General features: G+C 38.7%; 1 pseudogene; it reads right to left on the bottom strand.

The window, feature by feature from the left end:
* Positions 1–273: 273 nt before the first annotated feature.
* Positions 274–2,121, bottom strand: LOC138813461 (serine/threonine-protein phosphatase PP1-gamma catalytic subunit-like; annotated as a pseudogene).
* Between the last annotated feature and the right edge of the window lie 6,101 nt (positions 2,122–8,222).

The following is an 8,222-nucleotide window of genomic DNA, read 5'->3' as shown; positions in this document are numbered from 1 at the left end:
CTGTGCCAAAGAGTGCTAGAATATCTTCTACCCCATCCTGTAATGTTTTCAGGGTGACTGCCTTGAATAAGTCTCAGTTTTTGTCACATGGTATTGTACATGGTCATCTGTTGAAACATTTCTTTTTAACTGATCTTAGTTTAAAAAAGTTATAGACACTGTGAGTTCTGTATAAACTGGTGGACAGCAACTTATTTACTTTTTTCTGAATGACAAGCCTCAACTTCACCGAAGGATAAAGAATGAGGCCAAAGAAAGCATAATGGGTCACTCTTATAGAACAGTATTGTTTGTATAATTTGAAGCTTTCTGAATGGACGAGTTCAGGCCCGATCCAACTGTAAAAAGATTACTTAATTAATTCACTATATGGAAATTGTACAAAATGTTTTTAACTTTAATCATTAATAGTTTAAACAGTACTCTATTACTAACTGCTATTCAAAACCCAAAGCTTCCCTGGGCCCTAGCAGGGGGCGGCTGTGGGCGCTCCCTCCTCCTGCATGCCCCATGCTGAGGGGTGGAGGCTTTGGCTTTCAGAATCCCAGGCATTTAAAGAATGACTTCAGTTGTCAAAAGGAGTACAGGAGGGCTGTTTTTTAGTAATGCACACCCTACCAGAGGGGCTGGAGGTGCAGGACAGTCCTACTGTCAGAGCTAGGGAACTCTGGTGCCCAGGACAAGAGAAGGAGAGAAAGCAAGCTCTTTGAAACAAAATCTGAAAATAAAACATATGTTCACAGTGATTTATATCAACAGTATGCATTTCATGACAGTAACATGTACAGCCTCAGAGCACCCTAGGGCTCTTTATATCCTAAAGAAAATGAGCATTTACAGTATTCATGGTTTGCACTGAATTAAAAAAAATCAATTGTACACTTACTCCTCCGACAGGATAAACTGTACTGGGTGTACAGCTTTAACACCATCATTAACGTTGTTTGCAAAAGGAATAGGGTATTTAAAAACAAAATGATTTTTCTTTCATTTACTGTTATAACTAGCAAATGCCATCCTTAAGTTGAAGAGGGGAGGGCCCACAGCACAGGTCTATCTGAGCAGGTTGACCGGCACGCATGTGCGGTCTGAAAAATGAAGGCTATCTATAATTCTATGGCACAAGTCCTGACTGGGAGGCAGGGCAACGCTATTTCTTTGCTTGCTTTGTGACCATACCGCAGGGTGGCGTGACAGATCTCATGGCATTCGGCTTCTTTTTCTCTGCAGGCTTTAAAATCTGGAAGGAACACATCAGCGTCTAGTCCACGCTCATCATGGACCGCACATTGTCAAACTCTCCACAGTAGATTGGTGCAGAGAACAGAGTGACCAACTGCCTCTTTGCAAAAAATTCATATCTGTCTTCAACCACCTGATGGGCTCTACAAATAAGGTCCAAATCATGCTTATGGAGGAATTTGGCAACCACTTCTGCACCAAACGAGATGGACACACCTCTGTCATTTTCACCCCAGCCTAAGACATCTTTATCGGGGTCAGACCACAAAAGATCACAAAGAAGACCTTGATCAGGCACATCAGTTGGTCGCATAATTCGCCGAATCTGCTTCATAGATTAAAGATCTGGTGATAAGCCCCCATGACAGCAGAATATTTTCTCATCTAGGATAGCTGCTATTGGCAAGCAGTTAAAGCAGTCTGTGAAAGTCTTCCATAGTTTAATGTGTATCTTCTTTTACATTCATCATAAAACCCATAAATTCTATTGATACTGGCGCACTCTTGGTTGCCTCTGAGAAGAAAGACGTTCTCGGGGTACTTGATCTTGTAGGCCAGTAAGAGGCAGGTGGTCTCCAGGGACTGCTTCCTCCTGTCCAGGTAGTCCCCCAGAAAGAGATAGTTGCTTTCTGGTGGGAATTCCCCACATTCTAAAAGTCAAAACACATCATAGTATTGCCCGTGAATGTCACCACATATTTTGAGTGGTGCTTCAAGTTCTAGTAGGATAGACTGACTGACAAAGATCTCGGGGGACTTCAATCACAGTCCTCTGTTTTCATTCTTCTGCAGCTGGACATTCTTACCTGGCTTGGACCCTCTCACTTCCAGCAGCGGTTGGATGATGCTGTCGATGTTGAGTTTGCTGATACACGCCATCGCCTTCCCGCCACCGACCCTCCCGCAGCAGTGGCACCGCCACCAGCGGCTCACGCCCGGGACTCATGCTCACTGCTTCCTCCTTCGATCCCTACTGGAACCACCGCTAATCTATTGCTTGACCCACTGGTTATTCAACAGAGTGTTGTTCAGCCTCCATGTGTTACAAGACTTTTTCTGTTGACTTTTGCTGTTAAGTTCTAATTTTATTCCCTTGTGGTCTGAGAGAATTCAGGGCATAACTTCAATGTTTCTGAATTTGGACAAATTTACTATGTGACCTAAAATGTAGTCTGTTTTGGAAAATGTTCCGTGTGCTGCTGAGAAGAACATATATTCTCAGGCTGCTGGGTGAAATATTTCGCAGACCTCTGTTAAATCTAGTTGATCTATGTAATTGATTAGATCTGCGGTTTCTCTGTTGAGTTTTTGTTGGGTTGATCTATCTAGTGGGGATAGCAGTGGGTTAAAAGTCCCCAACAATTAATGTCTTTGGATCTCTGTGAGATTTGAGGGAAAGTAGTATTTCTTGGATAAATTTGGGTGTTGTATTGTTTGGTGAATAGATATTTAGAACTGTAATATTCTCCTAAAGGAGAGATATCTTAATTAGTATGTAGTGACCTTCTTTATCTCTTCTCAGAAATTTTAATTTGAACTCTCTTTTATCTGATATTAGGATTGCAACTCCTGTCTGTTTATGGGGGCCATTTGCGTGGTAGATTTTATTCCAGCCTTTCACTTTCAAAATATGTTTCTTTTTATGGCCAAGGTGTGACTCTTGAAGGCAGCATATAGAAGGATCTTGCCTTTTATGCCAACTATGTCGCTTAATTGGAGAGTTAAGCCCATGATATTGAGAGTTAGACAAGTTTACACTCCCACCAACTATGCAGTAGGGTTCCCTTCGGGCCATATCCCCTCCAGCATCTGTTGTTATTAGAGTTCTTGATTATAGGCATTCTAACTGGGATGAAGTGGAATCTCAATGTTGTTTTGATTTGCCTTTCTTTTATTACTATCAAGTTTGAACATTTGTTCATATGTCCATTGTTCTTTCTTATTTCCTCTTCAGAGAAATTTCTTAAGTCCTTAGCCACTTATTTATCATGCAGTTGTTTCTTTGAAGATTTGTTGTTGGGTGATTTATTTTTTTGAGCTCCAAATATATTTTAGATATGAGACCCTTGTCCATTGTATGGCTAGTGAAGATCTTCTCCCAATCCTTGGGCTTTCTATTGATCTTGCTAGCTATGTCCTTTGCCATCCAGAAGCTCTGCGGTTTCATGCAATCCCATTTATCCAACCTTTCTTTGATTTGTTGTCTTTCTGGTCTTTATGTAGAAAATTTCTCTCAGTGTGAAGGAGCCCTAGAGTTTCTCCTATTCCTTCCTGTAATGTTTTTAGTGTGTCTCTTTTGACTTCGAGGGTATTGGCCATTGGTATTTCGTCTTCAGAGAAGTCTGTCTTTAAGTCTTCAGCCCAATTTTTAATCGGTTGGTATTTTTCCAAGGATTTGCCTTTTGGAGTTTTAAATTTTTAAGCTTCAAGTATACTTTTGGTTATGATAGCATTCTGTTATTAGTAGCTATTAAAGACCATTTCCCATTCTGTGGGCTCTATATTTATCCTGCTAGCTATACTTTGCCATGCAAAATTCTTCAGTTCAATGCAGTTCTGTTTATCCAGTCTTTATTTGTTCTGTTGTGATTTTGGATCTGTATTTAAGAAGTTTTGACCTGTGCCAAGGACTCCTAATGTTCCCTCTATGCCTTCCAGTAATATTGTCAGAGTATCTGGTGTCATATTGAGGTCTTTTTCACAATTTGAAATTGATTCTGGTGCAAGATGATATATAAAAATCTAACTCCAGTTTTCTGCATATGTATAGCCAATTCTGCAAACATCATTTGTTGAAGATGCTGTTTTCTTTCATCCTGTGCTGTTTACTCCCTCATCAAAGTTTACGTGGCCATAGTTCTTTGTACTAATTTCCTAGTTGTTTATTCTATTCATTAATCCTCAGGGCTGTACATGTGTCACTGCAAATGCATTTTTTAAAATTTTTCTTTTTTTTTATTGTGAAAATACTGTACAGAGGCGTTACAATTACATGAGCAAGATAATGAGTACATTTCTTATCAAACATTGTAGCCTCCTCCTTTGTTTCCCTTTCCCATCCCATCTTCACCTCCCCTCGCCCCTCCACCCAACCCTCCTCCCCCACTACCAAAGTTGTAAAGTTCCTTTTCGACATAACAACTTGTACGTCTCATTGTTGCAATGGATCCACCTGTATCCCTATTTAAGCGATTTGTTTTTCCTCTCCCCTCCACAAATTATACCAACATCAAATACAGTGAAAGCAGGGGTTATACCATGGGGGAGGGACATACAAAGTAACAAAGAAATAATCTTATAAATGTGTTAGAGACAATTACATCAAAGAAAAAAATTTGAATACATATCTTAGGGTTCATTTCCCTAACATAAACTTATCTGATGTTTTCTGCTTGACTCAGACATTACTAATTATTGCAAATAAGGGAAACTGTGAGACCTATGTTTTTTGGGCCTGGCTTACTTCCCTTAATATATTTTTTCCAAGCCTTTCCATTTCCTAACAAATGGGGCAATGTCATTCTTTCTGATGGAGGCATAGAATTCCATTGTGTATATATACCACATTTTCTTGATCCATTCATCTACTGAGGGGCATCTGGATTGGTTCCATATCTTAGCAATGGTAAATAAGGCTGCAATAAACATAGTCTTGCTGGTAGCTTTAGTGTGGTCTTGTTTGTGAACATTTGGGTAAATGCCCAAAAGTGGGATTGCTGGGTCATAAGGGAGCTCTATGTGGAGTCTTTTGAGGAACCTCCGTACTGCTTTCCAAAGTAGTTGAATAAGACTACCCTGCTACTTTGCCAAAGTTTTGAATCAGCTTGAGTAATTTGGGAATAGAGTCTGTGGGATTCTTTAAATACAAGAACATGTCATCTGCAAAGAGGAAGAGTTTTACTTGTTCTTTTCCTATTTGGATCTCCTTTATGTTTGCATCTTGTCTTATTGCTGTAGTTAGGCATTCTAATACTAGAATGAAGAGAAGTGGAGAGAGTGGACATCCTTGTCTTGTTCCTGAGTTAAGAGGAAATGGCTTTAGTTTTTCACCATTAAGTATAGTGCTGGCTGTAGGCTTGTCATAGACAATCATTATTGTATTGAGGAATGTTCCCTGCATTCCTAATTTTTCCAGAACCTTCATCAAAAAGGGGTGTTGGATCATGTCAAATGCTTTTTCTGCATCTATTGAGATAACCATGTGGTTCTTATCCTTGCTGCTGTTGATGTGATGAATTATATTGATTGATTTGTGCGTATTGAACCAGCTTTGCATCCCTGAAATGAATCCTGTTTGATCGTGGTGTTTGATTTTTTGGATGAATTGTTGAAATCGATTGGCCAAAATTTCGTTGAGAAGTTTTGCATTAATGTTTGTCAAAGAAATGGGTCTATTGTTCTCTTTCTTTGATGAGTCCCTGCCTGGTTTTGGTATGAGAGTTATGATAACTTCATATGAGTTTGGTAGTGAACTTTCTCTTTCAATTTCATTGAAGAGTTGGAGGAATATTGGCGTGAGCTCTGCTTTGAATGCCTTGTAGAATTCTGCTGTAAAACCATCTGGTCCTGGACTTTTCTTAGCTGGGAGGTCTCTTATTGCTGTTTCTATTTCAATGCTTGATATGGGCCTGTTAAGATGGCTTAACTCATCTTGGTTTAGTTTTGGCATGTCAATAATTGCTAGGAAAAGGTCCATTTCTGCCAAGTTCTCAAACTTATTAGCATAACGTTTTGAGAAATATTCCCCTATAATGTTCTGAATCTTGGCTGTTTCTGTGGTGATGTTACCATTCTCATCTCTGAGTTTATGGATTTTGGTGTGTTCCCTTCTTTTTCTGATAAGATTTGCTAAACGTCTGCAAGTTTGTTAATTTTTTCGAAGAACCTACTCTTTGTTTTGTTGATTCTTTCTATGTTTTTTTTTATTCTAATTCATTTAATTCTGATTTAATTTTAATTATTTCTTTCCATCTACTGGATTGGGGTTCATATTGCTGCTCTTTTTCAAGGAGGCTCAGATGTTTCATTAAATTGTTGGTTTCAGATCTCTCAGTTTGGTTGAGGTTTCTATGCATTTATTTTGGTCTTGTCGGTTTTGTATGTGTGGGACATCTTTAAGAATCTTTTGTAGGGCTGGTTTGGTGGAGATATATTGTTTCAATTTTTCTTTGTTATGGAAGGTATTTATTTGGCCTTCAGTTATGAAGGAGAATTTAGCTGGATACAGTATTCTTAATTGATAGTTGTTTGTCTTTAGGGCATTTCATACATCATTCCAGGCTCTTCTTGCTTTGATTGTCTTTGCTGAGAAACCTGAGATTTCTCACCCTTTATAGGTGATTGATCTATTCTCCTTGACAGTTTTAAGGATCTCTTCCTTGGTCTGGATTGATCCTGTGTGGATTGTAATGTGATGGTGGGATGTCCTATTCTGGTCTGGTCTATTTGGAGTTCTAAAAGCTTCTTGTATCTGAATAGGCCTATCTTTTTGCATGTTTGGGAGTTCTCTGCTAGGATCCTGTTAAACAAATTTCCTAGACCATTAACTTCTGTCTCTAGGTGCTCCTGTACACCCATTATCCTCAGATTAGGCCTTCTGATGGTGTCTTCCAAGTGTTGGATAGATCTATCGTATTTCTTGGATTTGTCTTGGTTGTATGTTCTTTCTCTATAATATCTAGTTTGTCTTCAATCCCCAAAATTTGATCTTCTGCATGGTCTAACCTGCTGTCAATACTTTCTAATTTGTTTTTTATTTCTTTTCCTTCTAATTGGTCAGCTTTGATGGCTTCAAATTCTTTGTTGAAGCTTTGTTTTAGATCTTGTATGAACTTCTTTTCTTCCTTAATTTGGTGTTCAGTGTTTATTTTCAAATCACTTAGTTAATTGGTTATGGTTTCCTTGGACTGCCATTCCTTCTGTTGGGTTCCATTCAGCATTCCCTTTGTGGTCTCCCTGACTTCTTTCAGCTCTTTGTTTATGGATCCCATGAATGCCTTTAGTGTTCTTTGTGTATTCTCATCCTGCTCTCTCAATTCCTGTATTACTCTTTGCTTAGCTTCCTCCCCTTCATACCATTCCTGTAGATCTCTTTGAGTGTTCTCAGCCTGTTCACGCCATTCCTGCCTTTCTCTTTGAGTATTCTCAAGATGCTCATGCAAATCCTGTATCAGTTTTTGAGCAGCTTCCTCACGCTCATGATATTCCTGTATAAACCTTTTGTTTGCCTCCTCTCTCTCCCTTTAACACTCATACAGAGTCCTTTGTAGGTTTTCAGTCTTTTCATTTTCCATGTTTACCCTCAGTGTGGGAACTCTCCTCTGGATTATTCATTACTGTTCTGTCACCTGATTATCATGAGTGGGAGTTGAGATACCCGGACTTGCCATTTTTCTTGTGTTTTTTCCGGCTTACTCTGCCCATTTGGGATGAAAGTAACACCAGTTTTTAGCTAGAACACTACCTTAAGGCAAGCATCAACCAATATCTGTAGTTGCACAGTTAAAAGTCTGCAGATACAATGTAGTTCAACAGATATATTTATTCAACATCAAACAACTCTATATTAATGGGCTACGAACAACAAAGAAGAATTTGGCAAATCAGAAATTATTAGGTTTAGGGAGAGATGTGGGTAAAAATAGGAATAGAGGGATGTGGGAAGGCACAGGGAGAGTTAACTAAGTCCTAATCTCAAAGCGGGAAACAGGTTGGATAGGCTGAAAGTAGAGAGAGAGAAAAAAAAGAAGAAAGAGAAAGAGAAAAAAAGTTTAGAAAAAATAGAAAAGCAAAAATTAAAAATTAAAAAGTGCGATGCTTAAAAATTATGCAAATTGAAAGTGAAATATTCAGATAAGAACGTGGATATAATGAGAGAAGGGGAGGGATATAAAGGAGACGTGAAAAACTTAAAAATAAAAATACTTAAAATATTATATAGGTATTAATAGGTAGTACTGCTATTAAGGAATTTAAGTCTA

This window comes from Dipodomys merriami, unplaced genomic scaffold (genome assembly GCF_024711535.1).
Source record: "Dipodomys merriami isolate MVZ:Mamm:240054 unplaced genomic scaffold, mDipMer1.0.p SCAF_6, whole genome shotgun sequence".
Lineage (NCBI taxonomy): Eukaryota > Metazoa > Chordata > Mammalia > Rodentia > Heteromyidae > Dipodomys > Dipodomys merriami.
This window is presented reverse-complemented; position numbering and strand designations above follow the sequence as displayed.